General features: G+C 39.7%; 1 protein-coding gene across 3 annotated transcripts in view; it reads right to left on the bottom strand.

The window, feature by feature from the left end:
* Positions 1-27,255, bottom strand: part of nrg2a (neuregulin 2a) — a 129,415-nt gene that overhangs the window by 69,455 nt on the left and 32,705 nt on the right. The window lies entirely within an intron of this gene.

The raw sequence follows: 27,255 nt of genomic DNA on the forward strand, positions 1-27,255 counted from the left end.
TCCACAGGGTGGCGCCAAAAGTGAGTTGCATTTTTAGTTGTAAATGGTGTAATATAGTTAACAGGAATGCATATTTTATAAACCCTACTCCCTAACTCAAACCCCAACACTAAACCTAACTGTAAGTGGAATAAAAATGTCATTTTCGATCCAAAGCGACAATTCCGAATTGCACTCATATGTTTTTATGTGAAAGCAATTACTTCCTGGTTTCCACGGGATCCGAACCTGCATCCCGGAATGAATGTGATTACTTCTTGGCTTCCACAGAAACTAAAACCTTTCTCTGAGATTGTTCAGTAGCACCCCAGGGAAAGGTGAACACATTTGAATTGATGCAAAATGTCTAATGGGGAATGGCACTTGTCAGTAATTCGGATGATGGGGTCAATTTCAGCGTACGTGAACATTCAGAACCAGCATGTCAATTTCCTTTGGGATCATGTTGTACTGAGACAAAGCAAGTAGTACCCAAAACTCACACCCAATCTGCTGAGAATGTTTCACAAACTGAGAGAAATGGACCTGAAACACACCTTTTGAGTGAGTTGTGTGAGATATTGGCTGTTAAACATTACACAGACGCCACACTTGACAAACGCAGCTTGGAGTAAGATCAATGAAAATCAGCATACGTTTTCTGTCTGAAGCAGGAGAATTTTGTCAAACATATAGCATTCAAGAGCATGATAACTGTTGTAAAACACCAGAAAACGCACCCATTCAGGACATGACATTACAATGCATCAATGTCAGTTCTCGCTCAGTGAGAAAAACTGCAGCACTTCTAGTACAAAAGTACAGTACAGCACAGGTTTAGTTAAAACAAAGATTTTCTTACATTTCTGTTATGATAAATACTATTTACTGCCAAAACAGTGACACTTTTTCAGTGTTAAAATATTTTCTTCAAACTCATCATTACATTCAGAGACAACTGTAAGTCATTCATAGATAAATTATCTCCTAAACTGTAAACACTGTCTCTCTATGGTGACAAAAAATTCCTGTGTTTGTTTTGGTGACCCGTTTAGCTCCACCCGGACAACGTTACTTGACCAATGGTGTTAGTCAAGAACAGGGCTATTTGTTAGTTGGCTCAACAGCAGATGAGGGGCATATTCAGAAATCTGTTCTGAACACATTGTTTCTTTTTGCAATTCCATTCGGTAGCACTACTGTTGCAGAAATTACATACTTCAGTTAAAGGTGCACTCAGTAACTTTTGTCTTTGTGTCATCTTGGACTTACACTGACACCTAGCGGCTTGGATGCAGCATCATTTAAAATCAATAGATTTCAGTTTCAGATGCCATTGTAGAAATTTTATATTCACAGTCAGCCATGATTACTTTAATCAATGAGTGAAAATAACAGGACGGTTACTGAGATTAAGCGAGTAGTATTCTGCTGGTCATGTGATTCTAACATGACACCCTCCATATGCAGACCCACTCCATGTAGAATTAAATAGCTTTTATAAGGTTACTGATATGATTGGAGTCTTTGTAAGTTGTCATGATTTCCAACAAATATTGTAAAATTACATTTCATGACTTTTGGAATTAAACTTTTTTTAATGAGGAAACAATCTTTGAGGAGTCCAACTTTAAGCTTGACAGAATATATTGTCTTTCTCCAATGATCGCAGGTCATTGTCCATTTGGAAGACCCATTTGCGAACGAGCTTTAAAGTCCTGGCTGATATCTTGACCTATTGCTTCAATATATCCACATAATTTTCCTTCCTCATGATGCCATCTATTTTGTGAAGTACAACAGTCTCTCCTGCAGCAAAGCACCCCCACACAACATGATGCTGCCACCCCCATGCTTCATGGTTGGGATGGTGTTCTTTGGCTTACAAGCCTCAAACGTTTTCCTCCAAACATAACAATTGACATTATTGCCAAACAGCTAAACCTTTATTTCATTAAACCAGAGGACATTTCTCCAAAAAGTAAAATCTTGTCCCCATGTGCACTTGCAAACTGTAGTCTGTAGTCAAACTGGCATTTTTATGGTGGTTTTGGAGATATATATGTCAATATAGAACTCGTTTTACTGTGGATATAGATACTTGTCTACCTGTTTCCTCCTGCATCTTCACAAGGTCCTTTGCTGTTGTTCTGGGATTATCTGCACTTTTCGCACCAAACTATGTTAATCTCTAGTAGACAGAATGCATCTCCATCCTGAGCAGTATGATGGCTCCATGGTACCATGGTGTTTATACTTGCATACTAATGTTTGTACAGATGAACATGGTGCTTTCAGGTGCTTGGAAATTGCTCCCAAGGATGAACCAGACTTGTGGAGGTCCATAATTTTTTTCTGAGGTCTTCGCTGACTTCTTTTGATTTTCCCATGATGTCAAGCAAAAGGGCAATGAGTTTGAAGGTAGGTCTTAAAATACATCCACAGGTACACCTCCAATTCAGTACACTTCCTATCAGAAGCTAATTGGCTAATTGCCTAAAGGCTTGACATAATTTTCTAGAATTTTCCAAGCTGCTTAAAGGCATAGTTATCTTAGTGTATGTAAACTTCTGACCCACTGGAATTGTGATATAGTCAATTAAGTCAAACAATCTTTTGTCATGCACAAGGTAGATTTCCTAAATGACTTGCCAAAACTATAGTTTGCTAATATGAGATCTGTGGAGTGGTTAAAAAAAGTTGTTTTAATGACTTAAAAAGGGATTAAGGGAATGGAGGAGGTGAGAACCGGCTTGACAATATAAATGATATTTAATTAAGAATTTATACTAAAAGAAACAAAACACAAACATATGATTGACAGCTGCCCGTAAATGCTCTCTCTCTCGCACTACCATCCACAGTCGGCCTTTACCCCTCTCGGAGGCATGATTAGCCTGATAAGGGGCCAGGTGTGTAGAATCACAACCCGGCCCCGCACTCCACCCTGTCACAACAAGCAATTCTCCAATTAATATCTTGACAAAGGTTACAAAAATAATCAGCAGTCATCCTAATTTAGGAACAATTGTCCCACTTCTTTGTCCCAGTAAAGCAAGCTGTTTTAGCCAAACATCAGTTCATGAGCTGAATGATGCATGACTTTTCTGATGCTGTATCTCAGAACAACCTGAAAATCTTTGGCACAATGTTTGAATTGTAGTGTCAGTCACATAATGTATCAGGTTTCCTGTGACAAACTCTAGTGATGTGTATTCCCTCAGAAAAAACACTAAGTGTCCATTACATTTCTGTTTCACACCATTTAATGTTCACTGCTGTCAACCCATTATTAGAATAACGAGTTCCCCTTCTGTCACTCACTCGAGCCTCGGTTACCTCTAATCTTTGAGAAAAGGCCAATGAGAATGCATGCACCTCCCCCCCGGACATACAGGTATAAAAGGAGGGAAGCGTGCATCTGTTCAGACAGGTTTTTCTTCGGAGCCGAGCGGTTGTGTTTCAGCAAGCTGAGTAAAACCCACTGATGTTCCACTCACCTCTAATAGAGCATACGCTGTTGGAGCACTTTCAGCAGCTTTTCTCTTCTTCTGCACGCCAGTGCAGACTATGACCCTGGGTGCTTCGACAGCCCTCTAAAAGAGTATATATTTCTTTAAGAGTACACTTTGACGTTGAACGTCTTTTTAAAGATGCATCTTTCTCAAGATGCCCTTCCGTCTTTGAGTCATTCCTGGATGCGGTCGTTACCTCTGTGCTTCTGACAGCCACAGGCGCTGCCTCGCGTGTCTGGGCAGCAATAACACCGAGGCAGTGCTTGTGGATGGTTCATGTTCTCACTGCGAGAACATGACCATGGCAATGTTGCAGTCGAGGCTTTCCTTCATCAGGAGGAAAGCCACTCTATCCCCCCCTCACATCGCACCTTCTACCCACGGGTATAGGGCCAGCGCAGGAGGAGATTTTGGGAGTATAACGGCGCGGTTTTGCCGGGTATATCCCCGTGGATCACCCGTTCCCCAGCATGCTCACCTGCCCCCGTCTGGTCCGAGATGAGACTGGCTCGCATTACGGCCAGTCTGACGTCTCTCAGGGAGCCCCCCGAGCTGGATGAGAGTTTCGCCCCTGCATCGAAGAGCATCTTGGCAGACTCCGACACTGAGGACTCGACTGGGCTAGTGCCTTTGGGTGTGCCAGCCCAGTTTGAGGCAGACGCCGAGCTGTCCGCTATGCTTGCCCTGGCTTGCCGCACAGAAAGCACAGCAACAGTATCGTATATAAATCACCACGGTGCCACTCATGTCCCGGGGAACCTCAATGCCACAGTGGATGTGCTGTCATGGCAGTTATCGCACAGCGGAGAGTGGAGACTCCACCCTTTGGTGATCCAGCAGATTTGGAGTCGGTTCTGCAGAGCACAGGTAGATCGGTTTTCCTCCCAAGAATTCACCCATCGCCTGCTCTGGTACTCTATGACGGAAGCCCCCTCGGCACAGACGCGCTGGCACACAGCTGGCCCCGGGGGCCATGCAAGTACACATTTCCCCCAGTGAGCCTACTTGCACAAGTCCTGTGCAAGGTCAGGGAGGACTAGGAACAAGTCACTCTCGTGGCCCCTTACTGGCTCACTCGGACTTGGTTCTCGGATCTCACGCTCCTCGCAACAGCACCATCCTGGCAGGGGGATTCCCCTCAGGAAGGACCTTCTTTCTTAGGGATGGGGCACCCTCTGGAATATGAGGCCAGACCTCTGAAAAGTCCATGTCTGGCCCTTGGATGGAAGAAGTCTACCACCAGCCATCGTGAACACGATCACTCAAGCCAGAGCACCCTCTACCAGGCAGCTTTATGCCCTAAAGTAGCACTTATTCATAAATTGGTGTTCTTCCCTATCTGAAGACCCACAGAGGTGCACAGTCAGGTCAGTGCTCTCATTCCTGCAGGAGAGGCTGGAGGAGTGGCTGTCCCCCTCCACCTTGAAGGTTTATGCAGCCGCCATAGCAGCTCACCACGACTCAGTGGACAGTAAGTCGTTAGGGAAGCACAACCTGATCATCAGGTTCCTTAGTCAGTCCAACTAAAGGCCCTCTCTTTGAAGACAGCCCTCCTGATTGCGCTCACATCCATCAAGAGGGTTGGGGACCTGCAAGCGTTCTCTATCAGCAACACTTGCCTGTAGTTCGGTCCAGCAGATTCTCACGTCATCCTGAGACCCCAACCAGGCTACGTGCCCAAGGTTCCTACGACCCCTTTCAGGGATCTGGTAGTGTAACTGTATGCGCTGCCCCGGGAGGAGGCAGACCCAGCCTTAGCATTGCTGTGACCGTTGCGTGCTTTGTGCACCTATTTGGATCACACGCATAGCTTTAGATGCTCTGGGCAGCTCTTGTCTGCTTTGGTGGACAGTGGAAAGGGAATGCTGTCTCCAAACAGAGGCTTGCTCACTGGATCGTGGACGCCATTGCGTTGGCCTACCAGACCCAGCTGCATCCCCTTGCAAGTTCGAGCACACTCTACGAGGAGTGTGGCATCCTTGTGGGCACTGGCCAATGGCACATCTCTAACAGACATCTGCAGAGTGGCGGGCTGAGCAACACCCAATACCTTTTACAAAATCGTTACAACAGTAAGTCACCTTTTGCGCATGCAAATGAATGGGGAGAGACGTAATCTGACACCTACCAGTCGCAAACTCATCTGTGACTTCTCTTATGAAACAGCAAATAGTAAACTCCACACATGGTTCACTCCAAAAGGATTGTTTGGTGTAAAAGATGCTGAAGATTAGCAAAGAGGTTTTCAGTTCATTAAGTGATGAATTGTTTCCTCACAAAAGCATTTTATTGCACATTGGAAATCATCTCCTCCATAAACATATATTCAAAAACACGGCCTCTTGTCTCTTTGCCAGTGTACTGTCCATAGAATGTCTATGTGGACCACTGCATTATGCTATTCTATGCTAACCTTGTAGGCTCCCCCTTCAGATGGGCTCTGGGAATGCTGCTTACACAGTGCATGTAGCCGGAATGCTGTTTTCTCTCAATAACCCACATTCTCAGAATAAGCTTGTGAGGGTTTTCCACTGAGGAAGGGACGGAAACAGCAACAGGTTTCAGGTAAGGTTGCTTTTTAATTCTAAATCAATAGCTTATTCACAGATTCAACACAGCAGCTTCTTGGCCTTCGTGTCGGGCTCCCCCTTGGGCTCTGTTGCTGCTGCTTTTTATGCCGCTCTCCTCAAGCTACTGCAATTAGAGACAGGTGTTAGACATAATTTAGCTCAGGTGTGAGCTGCTTTCTGGTGTCCATGTAAATATAGTCATATTGAGTCTATTCAGCTGTGTTACATTCATACGAGCAGACAGAGGACACGGTTATGAGTAAAAATGCTGATATAATGCCATTAAGGAATTTTCCGTTTGGGAGCTTAATAGAGAAAATCCACATATGATCCCCCAAAAAATTTGGTTGTGTACACTCTGTGGGGTTTTGAAGTTTGGAGCAGCAGAAACAGTTCACCTTGTGTAAATTGTCATGAGATCATTTAGCTTTATGCTAAGCTAAAATGCTATTTCTAGCCCTTTTACATGCACCTGTTACCAGACACAATTATATTTTTTCCATCTAATACGACAAGTGATCTCAAGGCAACAATATACTACAAAAATCATATTCTTGATAATAATTTTGGTATTGTTTCTAAACAAAAATCTGGTTACTGTGCAAAACCTCTGTGCAAGACCAGGCTGGGAAAGTGTCTAAGACTAGAAAACCATTTTAAGCTAGTTTAAGATGTATTTGTTTTAGCAGGGTAAGCTGGCTGTGGATCTGAGGCCTAAAGTCTATTAAGTCAAATGGGGGTCATAAAGCTGCAATTTAGGAATGAATCATACATAAGAGTTCTACAGAGAATGACTGACATGAGGAATCTTGTTCCGAATTGCTTTTGTACAAACAGGGTTGTACTTGCCCTTGTTTAGATAAGAAGGGTGAGGCATCTGATTTGAATGCTCTATGTTTTTCATGAATCCGAAGTCATGCTCCGAGCTTAATGCAGTTACAGTCCATGACGGAGTCACATTAGACTATTCAAACTCATAAAAGAGATCAAACATAAGTATGTAGACCACTAAACTAGGCACTGAAAACTGTCAAATAACACTTAAATTTATAACTAATGCCACATGTGTATGATATATCATGTGCCATGTCTTGATATAAGGGGAAACTCTACTCTAAGTTATGTCATTATTTACTCACTTTCATGTCGTTCCAAACCTGCATGAATACAATATATTTTAATGAATATCATAGTCCGTCTATTCAATACAATGGCAGTTAATTTTAACATATTTTTAAAGCTAAAAAAGGACTCAAAAGTATCATAACAGTAATCCATGAAACTCGTGCATCATATCACAAGTGATCTGAAGGTATGCGTTGTGGTGAGAAAGAGAATTTTGTTGTTTAGTAGGCATTAAAGCAAGACACTATCCACTGCCATTTTATTGGGATATACATGATCTCCTATATTTTTCTGCATAAGACATGAGGGTAACAAAATTATGGCAGAATTTTATTTTGGGATGAACCATCCCTTTAATTATAACCGTTGGAGATTTTTTATTTTTTAGGTTGCATGAAGTTGACTGCCAATTTAAGCATCTAAATAGTACAGATGGCTTCTTAAACATGTTTGTTTGGGTTACCTGAGCATGCTGATTATTTCTCCATACCACCCCTCAGGTAGTATATTTCATCAGAGCTTTAATGCAACTCACACTTTTAGAGACACATGACACTTCCTCTAGGTGGCCGTGCCTGTAATTCAGAAATGGCTTGGAAATACATAACCAGAGGGTCAGTGCCAAGGATCAGTTTAAGCAGGCTAATTCATTTTGCAGTAAGGAGAGAGGGAAGGATGTAAAAACCACACAAACTTTGCTATCTAGCCATGGCACAAATTAAAGTTCTTTTAACTTCTCAAGGTTTCCAAAGAATTGAACATTTATTTTCACTTTCGTGTTATGACACATATCTTGTTTAGATACATAGTTAAGGATTCCAAGAAAATAACTCATGCCATTGCAATGTCAAAATAAGGTGCAGGATTGTGCTGGAAGTGTATGTTTTGCCAACATAATAACACGGGAAGACGGCATGTTGTTTCTGAGAGTTCCGGTACCCTTTGAATGGCTACATTATGCCAACTCAACGACAAGCAGCCATTTTTGCATCAGCTCCAGCATGTTTACATTTCTCTGTGGTGCGACTGGAAGTGCATTGAATCGGCAGCATGAGAGACCCAGGTTTAGATCCCGCAATGAAACTAGGAGGTAATTGGATCCGCATAATCAGTGACTAGTGCAATTCCATATTTACTACACTGATGGTTAGATTTAGGTTTGGGTTGTGGGGAACAATTTATAAAATACGCAATCCTCTTCACTGTATTTTATCCTGTATAGATGAAAACATCTAGCTTCACAGCTCGCTTTTGACACCCCCCTGTGAACATTTCACACGGTATATGGAACTAACACGTGTCCATACACCCAACAACACTTACCACTTTGGCCACTGGAGGCAGTGTTTTGCATTTCAGTAAGAAAAAAACGATTTAAAAAAAAGAAAAGTCAACCTATTGCTTCCGATTTCACTGTGAGAGGAGTCTGGTTTTGCACACACTTTTGTGGTGTGAGTGTATTCGTAAAGAATAGATATCAGGCTCTGTCTCTTGCTGTATTGTTCCTACCGAGAGCAACACCACAAGATTATTCACTGAAATGTTCAACTCCATAAGACAAATAAGCCTAAATAATAATAAAAACTAAATCAGCAACATCTAACCAACTAGTGTTGTATTGAGTCATTTGAAGTGTATGTTCCAGTGGGTTTCAAATGTCTGAGTCCACTACTGACATTGTTTCCATTTATAATTTTTTTATAGTAAATTAAACATGTACTTGCTTTTCATTAATGACCAATAGTTCTTTCAAAATCTTTATTTAATATTTAATAATATAATAAATATCATAACTTTTCCTTTTATTATTATTATTTAACATTACATTTTCCTTTTATTTCCAGGTTTAAAAAAATAGAATAAACCCCCAATATGTTTATGTGGTCACAGACTTTTGGGCCCCACTGTATAAACCAATCAAAACAAAGTGTAATTTCCGTATTTACTAATGTCAAATTAAGCCCTCTTTTTGTTTGAAATTGACTAACCAAATTAACCTTATGTTTTCAAATCAAGTGTTCCATTTCTCTCTCTTCTTGTTTTCAAGGAAAGAGTGTTTGATATAACAGTAGTATCAAAACACATTTAGATAACCTAATAAAACACATTTAGATAACCTAATAAAACACATTTGAATCTTTTTTGCTGATTTGACGAATCAAAATTAGTAATTAAATAATAAAACTTTGTCTCAGACTTCAAGGTGAAATCCATATTCAGAATTTGATTAGCACTTTCTTAATCAGTATTTTTGACTAGTTTTGCACTAAAAAATCCTAAAAAATTTAAGGATGTTCAAGATTAAACTATTTGCAAACAATGTGCATTCCCTTTAAAATAAGTTTATTTTCCTTACCCCATTATTTATTGTTTTAAGCGTAAACCTCACAAGTATGTTTTGAAACTGTATAAAGATGTTGAGATATTTTATTGGAAAACAAGATACAAATTCTAAAGATTGAAACAAAATTTGATGGTAGCCACTTCTAAGTAATGAAGGTCTTCCCACTCGTGTGAAAACCAAAACTCTGAAACATTCAATAGCCTGATCAATGAATGGTAATATACCCTTTAAAATATCTAGTATACTTCCTGGCATGAGGATATACATTTTGAGAAGAAGCGTGTTTAAGTTTAAGAGCCAGCCCTGACATACACCCGCAAACATTACACAAGACAGTATGCATTTCTATGGAAAGCAAAGCTTGTTTTTGAGGAACAGTTGATATCCATAGCCTGAGGAGATGGTGTGTTCTCTCTCGTGGCTCGACAAGCTGTGTGATTCAGCCTTTGTGAAGCGCTGTGGCCGATGTGCTGCCCGCATACTGCTTATCAGTTAACATTCAGTGGTATAATATCCAAAATAGGTACATGATATGTAAATATATGATTCATCACTTAAAAACCCTCCTTTCATTTCAGTTTCCTCTTCCTCTTTTTTTTTTTTTTACTTTTTTTTTTTATTAAAGTACAACTTAAAGTCTTCAGAGATGTGGCTCTCTTTTATCACAGACTGGGAAGACAATGTGGAGCATATTCAAACCTTAGAAGTTCCTATCTAGCCACACTTATTTAAGAGACTAAATAAAGCCCCAGACACTGTGTATAGCTCACAATCACAAAACTGAGCAGGATATCTCTGCCGAGATATGAAGGAACCTGGATCATTTTTAAATATTCATGTAAAGTGTATAAACCAAAATGTGGTTTAATCAAACAGAGAGAAATTATACAGTCAGACACAATGACAGAAAGTCATAAGCATGAGCGGGTTTGGCGTATGCCACATATAGCCAGATATGTACACAATCTATCACAGACCTGAGCGTGACTTCTTTGTGAATTTTCCATTTACCTTATTGATTTGTAACTATTTGTAAAAATATATTTTTGTAAATAGTTTTCTAAAATATTATGTCCACATATGTGGACAGAGGGACTAATTTTAAATAATACCAAGCTATAGAAAGTCTGATTTTTTTATAAAATTGTTTGCTTCCAGGAGTGTTGTTTATTCATGTTTTTGAAACGTTACAGACATTACATCAGAAATTAGCATAATTAATTCTGATTCAAATTAATGGCCAGCATCATCCAATCGCTGCCAACCATATTAAATTAAAATGATACATTATAAATTCTGAATCTATGTACTGATTACCATTGACCCATGTCTGCCAAACATGCTGAGTGGTCCAAACATCATCTGCAGCCTGAAACTTAACTTTTTCAGTTTATTTATATTAAAACGAAGTGCTAACACAGATGTTTTTTCAACTTTAGAGGGAATAATGTCCTAGAATCCACATATGTGGACATGTTTATCAGCACGCCGATGCTCAAAAGATTTATGCATTTTTTAAAGCGGCATATCAAACAAAAACGAAGGACTCTACTCTTTACACACAAACAAGTTTCAATGAAAAAACTTAAAAACTAGTTAAAAAAATATAATTTTTCATAATGTAAAGGATTTTCTCCGAATTGCCTATACCATATACTCAGATTTAGTGTGTACGTTGACAATTTTCCCAAACATGTAAATTCTGTCATCATGTTCTCACTCTCATAATGTTCCAAACCTGCATTACTTTTTCCTTTTTTTACGGGGCCCTCATGCACTTTGTTTCCGTAGACACAACACAGGTGATTAGCATCACTCTGAGACACTGTCTTTATGTAGCCACACAATTTGACATATTTCTGTAACCACAGATTTGAGGGCAAACCACAGTCTATACAATGTTATGTCTTTCACAATCCTATGTTAAATTACACCTGTGTTTGTATTGGGAGGTAAAGCGTGTCGAAAGACAGAAATTAGGACCACATAAAAGCCTGTGTTGCATTGCGGAACACAATACTCTCTCTTTCCAAACCCTTGCAAATCAAGTCTCAGGGCTACAGGGTAAGGAACACCTCCCTCAAGTGAAAGGACACAGAAAGACTCAGACATCTCTGCAAATAAATGAGAGGTGGGGGGAAGGTGTATTTGTTGGAGAAAGAAAGACAATACAATAACATGCCTTTTTGTCTTGACACGGTAATCTAATTGAATATCTCATGTATGATCTTATATATTAGGTCAGTCTCCCAAGCACTCAAAATATCACTGCCATTTTGTCTATGGAAGTTCTTGACTTGACTGCCCTAATGTCCAGTTTCTGAGATTCACATAAACATATATACTATACATATTAGAGTTGTCAAAAGTTAACTCGTTAACACACACGATTAATTTAAAACGTTTAACACGTTAATTAATCTTAAATCGTGATGAACGCAGCTCCATGTGAGTTCCAAACACTGGTTGGAATTGGGCGGAATCTTTGCGATGTGTCTTGCAGGGACATTACAGTGATGTACACATCAGAAATACACAACAGTGATTACGAGCCAATGGTCAAGAAATGTGGAAACGACCCCACTTGAAATAAATTTGAACCCGTTGCTTCTAACCTTTTGAAGCATCAGCTAATGATTAACGGACAATTCAGATGAAGTGCCATTACCTGGGCAGTGTCAGTGCTAAAATCAGAACAAGATGCTGTCTGCAGCGCTTTTCATGTGGAGTTCAAAGTGGCGCTTGACACCCTGACGCGAATCATGTGCATTCCATATCCAAAGTGGATAGTCACAGCCTGCTGTTTAAGAGATTTAATGCGCAATGAATACACAACCTATGGGGACTAGTTCCAGTGTACAGTTTTTTGTTTTAGTCGTAGTTTTATTCTTTTTAAATTTAGTCAATATTTTTTCATGTCATATTCATTCGTTTTAGTCAGTTTAACTCTGATGAAAATGCCATATTATTTTAGTCAATGAAAATAACAGTTTAGTTGATGATAATATTGGTGCAAAATGACAAAAATGTGTCAAACTGTCACACAATGAACTTTAATATCAATATTCAAACATTTAGAAACATGTTCAGTGGGACACATCTTAAGGAAAATTCCCTTTTTTTCTGGTCACAGTGTATCAAGATTGAACAAATACATTTACTTTTTAAAGAATATTTATAGAGCAGAATAATTTGTGTGAGTAGAAATAATTACAGAAGGTTGTTTTCATTAAAATTATTATTATTTTAGAAAAGGTGGCCTTTTACCCCAAATATAGGGTAAAAGGCTCCTAGGGGATTTAAAGTGATACCGTGCAGATATAGAGACAATAGTTATAGTGCAAAATCTGTCAACTTATGAAAATACTTTTGAGATAGCAAGATGTTTTTTTGAGTTACAAATTAAGAAAACGCTTATTCATAATAACCAGTTCAACAAAGGATGCACTATTTCCAGCACATTTCAATCACATTTGACATTTTAGAAGTATAGAAGTTTAGAAGTATTATTTAATCAAATTCATATCTATTGTGGTTGGATGAGTAAATGTGAGCTCACTTTGAACATTATTAATAACAAATCTATTCCCCCCACTGAAGAAAAACAACGTGTTTAATAGGGGCCTTTAGCCCTGTTATTTACCCCAAATGTTATGCTTTCACTTATTGAACAGTTATTGAAAAACTTTTGATCACCTTGAACAAAATTGAAAATGACAAATAACTGTTTTGTCTCAAAATAAATGAGATAATTTTAGGGATTCTCATTAGCTACAATATTGTGCTAAATGTAAAAAAAAAAATCCAATAAATAAAAACACTTTTTTTTTTAAACAAAGAAATTGTTTTTACATTAGATCAAATTACCTCAAAATCAACTTTTAAACATTACATGCAATCATTTCATGGACCAGGAAAATGTTGCAGTGCACAGTGACAAACAGGTGTTTAGGAAAGTGCTGTGGTAGTTTTTGTTGCTATTTAGTGATTTGGGAGAAAATAATTCCCTACTCATTAATTAAAAAAATGTATCAAACATATAACAGATACAATAAAATACAATGTGAAAACTCAGAAACTGAGCTCCAGAAATAATGGCATACAATGACTGAAGTATTAGCTACTTTTTAGAAGTTACTGTATTCTGAACTTGTGAGATAATTAACCCGTTTTAAAGTGCTTCATAATGCTGATGTTGTTTAACTCTTTCTGTTAATGCAGTTCAACCAGGGAAATTGCTTACATACTGGATTATTGGACTAATTCATTCTTTCTAGTAGTTTAATCTTCTATTCGTGTGCAGTCTTGCAGTATTATTTTTCTCTCGTTAAGGAGTGGTGGTGGTGTAGTTCTCTAAAGCACATAACTGGTAATCTGGTAATCAGAAGGTCGCTGGTTCGATCCCCACAGCCACCACCATTGTGTCCTTGAGCAAGGCACTTAACTCCAGGTTGCTCCAGGGGGATTGTCCCTGAAATAAGTGCACTGTAATTCGCTTTGGATAAAAGCGTCTGCCAAATGCATAAATGTAAATGTAAATGTAAACAGTACGCTTAAATTAATTCATTTAGTTCTTGTGAAGATGCATCTATTTTCGTCTCGTCTTTGTTATTATTGACATAATCAAAAACCCTTCCTTAACAAACATTTTCGTCAGTAATTTTGTTGACGAGATTAACACTGACTTGTTCTTTCAATTATTAAACCTCCCTCTTAGACTTGGAAAAGTTTATTGTTACTTGAACTGGTGCAATTTTAGTGCATTTCCATCTTTATACTGTTGGACAATGTTAAACAAGTGGTATTATTACATATAGTTTAATTTTCTTAATGTGAATGCATTTTGACAAGAAAAGAAATATACTATAAAGAGCCAAATTTCAGCACTTTAAAAATCGGTGATTAATCACAATTAACTATTTGAATCTACTTACAGCACTAATATATATATATATATATATATGTGTGTGTGTGTGTGTGTAAATATTTGATCTGATAACATTTTGATTAGATTTGGATTTTTTAACTACTGATTACAATGCATCGTAAAATCTCAAATTCGATTTGATTATTTTGGAATAGTTCATAATTACATTTTAAATAAATATATGGCAAAAAAGATTACACATTTCAGTTGAAATGAGAGGTGTTAATCATCCCATCACAAAGTTGCATAGTGAGTATGTGACAAAGCAAAAGGGACTTGTCTCTCTGTCCAGCTGTGTCTCCCTCCTCGACCTCAGGGTCAGACTGCACTGACAAGCCGTGACTTGCAGCAGCACAGTGGAAGAGAAGAGTTCTAAGCACTCTCCTCAGCCCCCATTCAAGAAATTCCCAGCACTGACATTTCAAATGTTCCACAGCAATGACCATCTCCCTGCAGCACAAACCACTGGAAAACCACAGAGGCAGCCACTGTTTCACAAGTGGAGGAAACCAGCACCAGTGTAGCCACTATTATCAAAGATTTGAAAAGTTCTTGAGTTAAGGCAAATAGAGAGGCAGCCCACAATTTGGCTGAATCTTGGAAACAGTACAGCTCATTATAGGCAACAATATGCAGAAATTAGATGAGTGCCGTAGGTTGAGAGGTGCCGGGACAGGCAACACCAATCATGACTCAAGAAAACTAGAGTAGGAGTTCATTGAGGACTGACTGGTGCTCTGCCTTGCACGCAACACACACATCAATGCAACAATTACGCACCTACGCCACAAAGGCAAGATATGCTGCTACACGCTAACTGCTTTAGGAAGTCCACTTATGTGACAAACATATGCAGCAAGCTTTGACAAGACAAGGGAAGAGATTCTTTCACACGTCTCACACCCTAGAGCCCCCTCCTTTCACAGGCGCACACACACAAACACACACACCTTGCGTGCATTATCTGTTTACCTTCTGTGGGATCCCTGTTCTCTTTACGTCCTTTTTTTCCACCCCTTTTTTTCCCATTCCGTTCTCTCTTCTTGCCCTCTGACATCATGTCAGTACCAAACCAAGAAAGAAAAACGTAAATCCACAATGGAAAGACAATGCTGACAGTCCAACAGGCAGTGTGTGACTGGCGCACTTGAGACTTTGAGCTTGTCAGAATGTTCGGGCTCCTATATACACTCTCTCACATCACACTGGGAACACCTCCTTGTTTGGAAGAAAGGGAGGGAGCAAAAGGAGGCATTTCCCATTGCTGTCAGGCAATTAACTGTTCCCTGCCTGGATCCTCATGATAAGTGCTGTCTCTTCCAAGCCCTGGAGCTGGAGCTGGTGCTTCAAGACCTCTCTGTGCTCAGGCCTTCCCAGCTCACCTGCTCACATTTGCTCTGTCCTTTTCCTCTGGTCTCCCTCAGTCTCATGGAAGCAGGAGGGCAAAAAGATGAATCCAGCCCTCCGGTTGACTTCTAAAGGTGACCCATGGCTGATCTCTGCCTTACACAGAGCCCTTGCACCCCCAGAGATGTACACAAACACTCACATCTACATAAATCTACAAAACTGATGACCCATTCAAAAGCATTCAGTGACGCAGCAGCAAAAATAAGGTCAACATCTCATTGTTCTTTTGCTTTTTCATTTCCATGGTTTTAGATTTCTAGAAATGTATTTTATTAAAATTATACACCTCTCCCACTCTTTCTTGCCTTTTGTGTCCCCCAATGTCCCTCTCTCTCTCTCTCTCTCTCTCTCTCTCTCTCCTGCTCTGTTTCTCTTTGCTCCCAGCCTCCCATACTGTAAGCATGTCACAACACGTCCCTGATAGCATCTCTCCCTGCTTGCGTGTTGTCAGGAATCCCAGCAGTGAGGGAGCAGTGCACGCAAACACAGCATGGGAACCCCATGAGAGCTGACAAACTTCCCTCCAGCACTGGTGTTTGCACAGATACATGAGGCCACACCACTACACCTCTAACAACTGTGCTGTGATACAGGTTATTTACAGATGTTTTTTGTTACAAAAAAATAAACAATATATTACACAACAAAAAACATTAAAAAAATAGATAGGTTATAGGCTAAGAAGGAAGGAGGGAACAATGGAAAGAAAGAAGGAAAGATGGAAGGAAGGAAAGATTGGAGGAAGGAAGGAACAATGGAAAGAAACAAGGAAAGATGGAAGGAAGGGAGGAAAGATGGAAGGAAGGAAGGAAGGAAGGAACAATGGAAAGAAACAAGGAAGGAAGGAAGGGACAATGGAAAAAAACTAAGAAGAAAGGAAGGAAATTGAAAAAGGAAAGAAAGAACAAAAAGTAAAAAAAATAAAGAAAGGAAAGAAAGAAAGAAAGAAAGAAGGACAGGAAGGAATGAAAAAATTAAGAACAACAAAGGAAAGAAGGAAAGAAAGGAAGGAACTAAAGGAAAGAAAGGAAGGAAACAAAGAAAGAACAATCAAAGGAAAGAAAGGAAGGAAACAAAGAAAGAAAGAACAAACAAAGGAAAGAGGAAAGGAAGGAAACAAAGTAAGAAAGGCAAAAGATTATTTCTGCACATGTGAGATTTACATTGTAAAGTAGGATATACCAGCAAATACAGATCATGGCACCACAACACGTTGACTTCCACTGTCTGTCTTTTCTCCATTGAAAGTTTACTGTACTGAATTATATACTTCAGAAAATCACCAACAGGTTATGTCATGTTAGGGCCCACGAGGAGTGAAAATTTAAAACAAGAAACTAAATATTTGTATAATTAATACTGTGGCAAAAGTACTTTTGGCACTTAAGCCACATTTTAAAAACGTCTTTGCATTTTAGGTGAATTTATATTAAATACAGCAGCCCAAAAAATGAGTGCCAAGCCCATATAAAACTGATGTTGACAGAGTGTTTAAAGGTTCAAATCCCTATATGGGAGATGGTAATGTTGTTGTATTGCAGGGCACCAAAAATCAGATAAGAGATGTGAGATACAATATCAAAAGTGTCTTCATAAGGGCTTCCTCAAAACAAACCGTTATCGCCATTCTAATCACACAAGACGCACTGATGCCAAAATCTGTCCGATATGATGTCATTCTCTAAACAAACCTCTCATCGTGAGCACATCACAATGAAACAAACGTATCCCATCATTTAAAAAAACGAACATCAATGAATCTGCCTTGGTCCCAAAATAGCAATGTTTCCAAATACTGTTCCCTGACAGAGCGATGTTTCATCAACTTAAATGGAAGGTGAATGGTTAGGTGTTGTGCCAGCCAGGGGTATGTGCCCCCTCGGGTTTTTGAGTTAAGTGGATTTGGAATGCATCTTCCCAAAACATTTTGGTTTAAAATGCTGTGCCAAAAATCACACATTGACATGTCTAAATTTGGTCAGTCCAGTCGAGATGTAAATTCTGCAGATTATTGGCTTTAACTCTGAAGAGAGCATGGTATTTCTGTATGAATGTAACCTTCACAAACAGTCTTGTGGAATTACCCTAAGGGAAAACATACATTTTCTTACTTTTTTTTTTGGAAAGACCCTTCGACTGCCATTTGGAAATTACGCTTCACCTAAAAGTGTAACATGGTGGCACAATCAAACCTTTCTGTGGCGAGTTCAGGGCAGGACTATCTGTTTGTACAACCAGTAGAAGTTTCTGGAAACAGTTCGGTGACAAATTATACCATTCAGCTTTAAACTGATAATTTTGTCATCATTTACACACCTGCATGTTGCTCAAAACTCACATTACTTTTTTCTCAGTGGAACAAAAAAGGAGTTAGTATCAACAGGTCAGATTCCATATACAACAAAAACACATCACCGCCTGTCAGTTGCACTTTAGCTTGGTTTATAAACAAATAATTCTATGTTAGGTCCTGAACTTGGCTAAGTTGTTAAAAAGTGTTTTGTTTTCATTGGTCATATCTTATCTGGGCTCGGTAACCAAGAGAGTAACTGTAGGACTTCCACTTGTGTCCCCTCAAAAAAAAAAAAAAAAAAGGTGCATGACGTTTCTAGTGCTAGCACCTACGTAAAATTGGCAGAAACTTAAACAAATGATGACGAGAATGAATGCATGACAGGGGTGAGTCATAGACGGTGCTGTGGTATCGGGGCCTTACCCCCCTCACAGCCATGTCATCATTCAGCTGGTGCAAGTAATTTGTGTGTGTGGCAGGGGGGCAGGAGCTGGCATGTCCTAACTCGTCTGGCCATTCAGTGCAAGCCTCCATTCTTAGAATATCAAAGGCCACGTTGTAGGCATAAACAGTGTGTGTGTGTGTGTGTGTGTGTGTGTGTGCATGTGTGGGGGGATGGGTGGGTTTGTGTGGTTTACAAGGACATATTTTTAGGTTACAAACTGGTAATTACAAGGGTATTATGCTATAAATGTTTTTATGAGGACATTTGTAATGTTTCCATAATTCATATCGCTAAACAAGGTTTTTTTTTTTTTTTTTTTTAATGTAAAACTGCAGAAAGTGTTTGGAGAGGGTTAGGGGATAGAATCTATAGTTTGTACAGTATAAAAATCATTATGTCTATGGAGAGTCCTCATAAGGATAGCCACACCAACATGTGTGTGTGTGTGTGTGTGTGTGTGTGTGTGTGTGTGTGTGTGTGTGTGTGTGTGTGTGTGTGTGTGTGTGGCAATGTTGAAGCTTCCCTCACGACAACCTCCTCGTGGTGAGTGAACCTGTCACTGGTAATGACACTGAGCTGGATGCACTCCGGTTGTGGGTCACCCTCTCCTAGTCTGCTCCAACCATAAGACATGGGGTACTTCATATGCCATTGTCTGAACCTTGGATTTAGGATGCACCACACCGAACCTCACCGAAATTACCGGCCAGGTTGAACTGCGTTTTACATCCCTGATCTCTGCCTGCATCACCTCTACGATCTACGATCTTGAAATGGAATACATAGACTAACAATTGCCAACAAAAGCCTTCATCAGCCAATTAACAAGGACAATCACACTTATGTGAACTTCTGCAGTTAATCCAGGATGGACTTCAAAGACATTAGCCATTAATCTTACAGTTCAAACAAAATCGATGTTTAAACACTGACCATTAACACTTACTTGGTTTAATAATTTTAAACCATGACTTGCACTATACATAAGTAATATTTACATTATATTCATGATGTTAGTCAGAGGGGAACTGGCCCCCACAGTGAGTCTGGTTTCTCCAAAGGTATTTTTCTCCATTAAATCAACATCTTGTGGAGTTTTGTGTTCTTTGCCACAGTCGCCTACAGCTTGCTTACTGGGGTTATAATTACAATTATTATTGAATTACTTATTTTTAAACACGATAAACAATTGTATTTTATCTAATTACACAATGATGATTCATCGACATTAAAGACATTACAGTCTGTTAATGCCTGATCTTCTGTAAAGCTGCTTTGAAACGATGTGTGTTGTGAAAGGCACTATACAAATAAAATTGACTTGACTTGACTTGACTAGTAGAATAATCATTCTAATAATCGTTATATTAGTCGATTATCAAAATAATCGTTAGTTTCAGCCCTAATTTATACATGCAGAAGTGTGAGATCTAAAGGTATCTTAATAAAGGTGAGTGAATGCCTACTCCCTTTAAAGATTAGTTCCTCTTTGCCCTGCTGTACTACAGAGGTGTCATACTATATTTACTATACAGGGATTGAACGCTTCTGGTGGGCAAAGCTGACATGAATCTGCAATATGCTGTTAAAAGAATTTACAGAACAAAGGAGAAGAGAGAAAATTGGCTTTATTTTTACTGTGAACCGCTCACCTGGCAAAAAAAAAAACAAACTAAAACAAAGCCCTCCAGCTCAGGGTGAAGTAAAAGAATGTGCTATGACATGGACTCTCACGCTAATGACAATCAATCAAAACACTCTCAGCCAAATAAAACAGTAAGGAGATAGGAGATATTTCTCTAAAATGGGGCACTGTCATGTATTTCCTCTTCTATTCTCTCTCTCTCTCTCTCTCTCTCTCTCTCTCTCTCTCTGTTCCAAAATGTTCCTCTTTACATCCATTAAAAAACATCTGCTGTTTCTCAACATCGGTTGCCCCAAGGCGCTCGCTACTCTGATCAGGTGGGTGGGGATGTCTGACATTAAGAGTAAATAAAGAGAATGTGGAAAAAGTCCTGGATTGGATTTTCCTAGATCTCTCCCACTCCTGTACCCTCAGTCAGGCCCCATCTCTGCCAGTTTCAGCCCCCACCCACCCCTTTAACTTTCTCCAAGATCACAGCAGATAAGTGTAGCCCACCTCCCCTCTACCAGCCTCCCGCAGTACCTGTACACCATCTCACATATATACCGCCCCGAGACACTGCTGGCATTTCACGAGCTCGCTGAGTTTATCTTTGGAGATGTAATGGTTTTAAACACCCATCTGGTTGTTTAGACCAGTGCGTTTCACCTAGGGCAGGGTATACAGTATATGTGTATGTGTGCATGTGCGTAGGGAGATGGTGGATCTGAGTGGGAGGTAAAGGGATGCAGATCCCTGCATTTAACACTCGCCTGTTGACTTGACTGAGGTGAAGCAAGGGCAGCTGTGCGGTGGAGAGGCACTGCAGAGACAGGGATATAACAGAATAAATGTAGATATTCTCTGTGATTGAGAGCTGTAGAGCATCCACGCTGGTCAAGACAGATTAGTGCTAGTTAAGTGCTGGTGTAACTGATTGTAAGGAATTTAAATTTGTGTTAAAAGGAAAAGTGTTTTTACACAACATTAAAATGTTTAAGTATATACACAACGATGTGTAAGTGTTTTGATTTACCAAAAAGATTTGATCAAGAATAAGTTTTTGGTTCCCAGCCATACTGTTGAAGTTGGTACACGCTAAAAAACGTTGGGTTATTTATTTTACCCAATAGCAGGGTTAAACATATTGGGTCGTTCTGTTGGGTTATTCCTAATGTTTATTGGGTTGTTTCTGTAATAACGCATCCAGTTGGGTTAAAATTGGTCTCGCAAAGACATTTTAAATTTCAACGGTCAAGTGCCACTGCCAACAGAAGATACAGAGATAAGTTAATAATATCACGTTATATGAACATTTTTCGTTTTCTTTATCAACATACAATAATAGCTGAATAATGAAATAATTTCCCCTTAATTTTGGGTCTGCTGTATTGCTACTCACTTGGCTACCGACATAACATTTGCTCTAAAGCCAACCTATTTTAAACTGTGGCTTAGAAACTATTAACTGGGATGCTCCCCCTCACTTTCTGTGTTCCTGAAACTTTTTTTTGTAAATTTTCATCAACTGAAAGAAAAGTATATTGTCATTTTTACAGTGTAACATTAAAATACTTTAAAGCGGAAATATGAAATATTTTATCTATAAAGTTATATCTGCAAGGCACTAAATTATATAATACACAAATTGGACTCAACAAGATATTACTTGTTGAGTCCAGGGATCGTCAACCTTTTTGTCATGGAGTGCCATGTCAAAAAGCAAAAAGAAACATATGAAACACGGAATGTAGGCGGTCATCCGCGCAGTCTGACCGAAGCAAAGTGGGCGCATTTACTCCCGCGATTAATGGAAAGAGAAGTACTGCTGGCTCGTGATGTGCGAAAGGCTTGCACGCACAGCGGCAGTCTCATCACACTTAGTGTTTAGCTTTCCATTCCCTTTCCCATAGGTTGCTGACCCCTGTATTACACAATAGCCAGCATCTACATGACATTGGGTGATAGCCTAATCAGAAGCCACTTTTCAGATAGTTCTGCGCCCCTGAATTAAAGACAGTTATGACTTTTTTCACGTTGTGACATTTATCACTTTTATTGTGACTTTTTAATTCCAAAAATTCAGCAACATTTTGATGGTGTTCTATTACCATTGCAGGAAAGTGCCTGGCTCGTTTTGTGATCGCCTCATTAATGAAGCCCATTGCTTGAAATTGAAATTACAAGTTGTTAATTCGCTTTATATGAACTATATTTTTTAAATAGGATGTGATGGATTCATATGTTAGGGAAACACTTCAGAAGTGGAACCTTGAAACATGAATAAAAAAAAAAAAAGCTCCATGCCATGTCACAGCCAAGCTTCAGTCTGCTCCACGCCGTGATTCAATCGAACCCCAGACTGCTCCATGCCATGAACACAAGCAAACCTCTGCTCACCGGTCCAGGCCCGCCTCTGCGCCACGGTCCAGGCCCACCTCCATCCCTATGACTCCACCTTGGCTCCACCCCTCGACCCTCTCATCACTCCCGGACTCTGTCTTGATCCCATGCCCCACACCCTATCTTGCCACGCCCCACGCCTCAAGACACCCCCCCCCACCCTACAGAGCACTGGATTTATGTCATGTTTATTCTGTTTTTGTTCATGTGTTGGGGCGTTGGGTGCTGCCCCTTAGAAGAGGGGATATGTCATGTTTATTCTGTGTATTCCTGTTTTTTGTGTCTTTTATTTTGAAAAGTTAGTCCTGTTCATGTCTTCAGGTCCTTCATTTTTAAATTTGTTCACTTTCTTGTCTAGTCATGTGATTATCCTGTTCCCGCCATGTTTCATGTGTTTTTTTCTCATTGGTTCCTTTGTTTATTAGTCTTGTCTTGTTATTGGCTCATGTTTCATTGTCTTGTTATATTGTTTTCTGTCTTGTATTTTCATTGGTGGTCTTGTTAACTTGTTACTCGTGTCAATGTATTTTAGCCCTCATGTTTGCCATTGTCAATGGAATTGTAGGAGTATTGTTAATGTAACTTTGTTGTTGTTTTGTTTTGTTTAAGCCAAGCCAAGTCAAGATTTAGTCAAGTCATGTTTTGTTTGTGTCAAGTCTAGTTTAGTCATGTTCATGTTTCATGTTTCTAGTTAGGGTTCTATCGTCTTCGTCCTTGCCAGCAAAGCTACACCATTGCCTACTTATTTATTACTTATGTATTTGTTGTGGTTCTTGTAAATTGAAACATGATTGTAACTAACTTAATGATAAAAAGGAAGTAAATTAATTTCACAATTGCAACATTTACTTAATTAATGAAAATGTTTGCAACTTTTAATTTAATGAAATAAAGCATTTTCAAGATATTTGTAACTTGTGCATTATCATTTATTTACACAGCAATAATAATAATAATAATGTCAACAATAATAATAGTACCAATAATACTAGGATGGTTAAAGCAACATTTTGGCCCCCCAAAAAATAAAACCCAACAAATGAGTTATTTTATAACCCAATTTATTGGGTAAAACTTGCTACCCAATGAATTGGGTTAAAATAACCGAACAATGGGTCAGTGGTATATAAATCCACCATTGGGCTATGTGTTGGGTCATTTTTAACCCAACTGATTTTAGTGAGTACAAAGTAATTCTTGCTGGTTAAGCTATTTAAGAAGCTAGGTGGGGATTTCAGCACACCAGTATCCGATATCCAGAGTATTTTAACACATTTATCAAATACCAATAGCAGAATTTTATGTTATGTTGACAGAAAGAGCAGGTCATCAATTATGAAAATGCTGATTCTAATAGGAGTGCTGTGCAAAATCACTGGATACATGGCCCATGCCCATGCAAATCCTTTATATTGTGAAACCAGCTTCAGTTAGTCCATCTGTAAATGATCACGGTGCCCAGGTCCGGTGCCTGGGAGCAAGACATGTTTCTAATGTGGTGCACCTTAAGGATCGGAAAGGGTCTGATCTCGAGTCAATCTCTTTGAAGGTATATCTTGAAAATCACACACATTCTTTTTGTTAAAGGAAGGATCTGTGGTTCCAGGTGCCCTCGTCTGCACAGGGGCACAGTGTGGGTTCCGAGACATCCGCCCAAACAGACAGAAAGTCTCAAGGCATTTACCAAAGCTTGAACAATTGAAGTTAGAAGTCTATCTTGTACCACTGCAGTGGTCAAATCTCGGGCAGAAGATGAAAACAAGGGCAATCCCATTAAGTTCCAAACAGCACTACCATGTGTATTGTAGCAAAAGACCATCTGTGTTTGTGATTACAAGCAATAAGACATGTGAATGGAGAGGCTGAGTGAGTGCAAGTGAATGCATGTGCGCATTGCGTGCTGCAGAGACCCTGAATATGAAATTGTTCACAGAAAGCCTGCATATGCTTGCATATGCATGTGTATCTGTGTGCTCTGTGCATTGCATGTAAAGAATCCTTGCCCTACATGCATGCGTGTAAATTCAAGTGGTTATTGGTGAGTGTGAATGCAGCCTTGCACCGTTTCCACTGCACGCAGCTGTCACCATGGCAACCATTCAGAACAAGAGATGAGACAGAGACAGAGCTGTTGCACCACATGAAAACAGAGTCGTCCATGAGGTAGCCTCTTCTCAGTCCGCAGGGAAACACTGCGGCGAGAGAAACAGGCAGCTGCTAGAGAGAGAGAGAGAGAGAGAGAGAGAGAGAGAGAGAGAGAGAGAGAGAGAAAGCAAGCTTCACATGCAGAATGGCATTCTTCCCGCTCATTTTGGGAGCTGTCAGGTTGCCCAATCATCCGGCAGTCAATCACAGAGCTGTCAAATTTAATCCCCACCCACTACTTTAAACCCTGCCTTCCAAACACTGTGATGGTTGATCAATCCAGCCAATGATACTGTGATTTATGAATGAAAGGGTACATGATATATATCCATATCAGAGTCTATCCCAGATTATTCTTCAACATATCAAAGATGGACATTCATCTCAACAGAGGGGACAGGACACATCAGTATACACATAGCAACATGCCAGCCAATAGGGTACAATTTAGCCCTGGCGTGCTGCGAGATGCCTTTTCACAGCTTACGCTAACCGAGGTGCATCGGATCACAGAGGGATTTGTGTACTGTGACAGCACAAACAAGCACAGAGAGAGCTAGATGGAATGAAGTCAAAGGCACAACAACAAGTTGCACATCCTGTGCATAGTCTAATCCAAGATCCTCACAGGTGCATAACATAATATTGTAGCTCATCCTCTGCTTATCCCATCAATGATGATTGGGATCATAATCCGGGTGAGGGTGTGAGTATTACATAAGTGATCGACAAACCACAAAGACGCACACAGCGCCAATAATTTTCAAGCCTTCCAACCGCTTATGACATCTGCGATATGTTCCATTAATCAACAATAAGCCTGCAACAGTAGCTGGAATCACTCTCTACTGCTCTTCTATGATGCCACAGGGAATATTACAACTTCAGCTAAAGTTCAATTGCAAAATTACATCAAATGACTGCGTCCACCAAACTGCCTTTTGTGCAGATGATAATGTCATGTTTTGTCCAATGATCAAACAGGACTGACGAGTGCAATTACTCTATGGTGATGAAAGGACAATGTTTAGAAAGGTAAACACACAACCCCTGCCTCCATAAAGCAGTGGTGTTATGCGGTTGGCTTTTGTCTCTGCCACCATGTGACAGCTATTCAGATCCCTACAAAAACTGGCACTCAGATATACTGTATCGCAGTCTGCAGAAGATACATTAGAGTCTCACCCGAGACTCACGGGTGAGATCTACTCCATCCATGTTTTTTCTCTCATTCTCAATTTCAGGAGAACAGACAAACACACACCCACACACTCTCACACAGTTTAACAAACAAGCGCCCACATCATCATCACAGCGTTAACACAAACACTTACACTGTTCAGCATTCAGAAACAGGCCAACATGTAGCCAGTGAATTGACACAGATGTGTACATGCCCTTTTGGTACAATGTAAACATGCAAGCACTCGCACACCTGCATATGCATGCTCTGCATATACTAGACTCACTTGTTTAGCTTGTAAAAGGCAACTGCCATAGTTACATTTTCTAGTATTTAAAAGGAGGGAGAGAAAAAAACGGAGGCTCGTGAGAAAGGGTCTAATTTCTTATCAAAGCCCCTTCGCACAGAGAGACACACACATCCGCACCCAGCTCTGCATTTTTCAAATCAAATCAAATTCCTTGCACACTCTCAGCTCATCCTTTATCTGGAGAATGTACTCAGAGCAAAGCACAAACATGACACAGTGAGGAAGTTGTTGAAGTCCCAACACTCGCAGAAAAAAAAATTCCATGCTGGTCCAAGCTGGTTTATGCTGGTTTGATGCTAGTCTAACTGGTGAAGCACCATAGCCATGTTGTTCACCAGCAAAAAAATGCTGGTTAACTGGTATGATGGTCTTTCTGATGCTGGTTGATCAAAGGAAGCTAGCTGTTTAAGCTAGTTAAAGGGATTATTTACCCCCAAAAGAAAATTGTCATCACTTAGGCTACTCACCATCATGTTGTTCCAAACCTGTATATCCTGACAAAAACTGCAATGAATGTGAATGATGACTGAGGCTAGTATTCTGTCTAACATATCCTTTTGTGTTTGATGGAAGAAAAGACAGGTTTGGGAAAAACATGAAGAGGAATAAATTATAATAGAATTTTCAGTTTTGGGTGAACTATCCCTTTAATAAACCCGGTAGGGATACCAGTATCCCATGCTGGGAACCAGCATCCATAACACAACATATGCTTATATATGACTATCAATGTTGGTCTTTTAAACAGAGATGTCCCTTAAACCACCCCACACTCACACCAATTATTTGTATTTTGGCTTTTTTTCTATGAGTAGAGCTTTGTCTTATCATGGCTTTGGCTTATCTCCCTTCTCTTCCAGTGTTGCAGGGCCTTCCTGAAAAACACAACGGCTGTGCTAGTGGCGAGCGTTCTTTGGGGTTGATCACCCGACCGGTCGAAAACTAAGGGGTTAAGTTTTTCTTTCAGAGGGCCTCAGATAAT

The sequence above is a fragment of the Xyrauchen texanus genome, chromosome 34 (genome assembly GCF_025860055.1).
Source record: "Xyrauchen texanus isolate HMW12.3.18 chromosome 34, RBS_HiC_50CHRs, whole genome shotgun sequence".
Taxonomy (NCBI): domain Eukaryota; kingdom Metazoa; phylum Chordata; class Actinopteri; order Cypriniformes; family Catostomidae; genus Xyrauchen; species Xyrauchen texanus.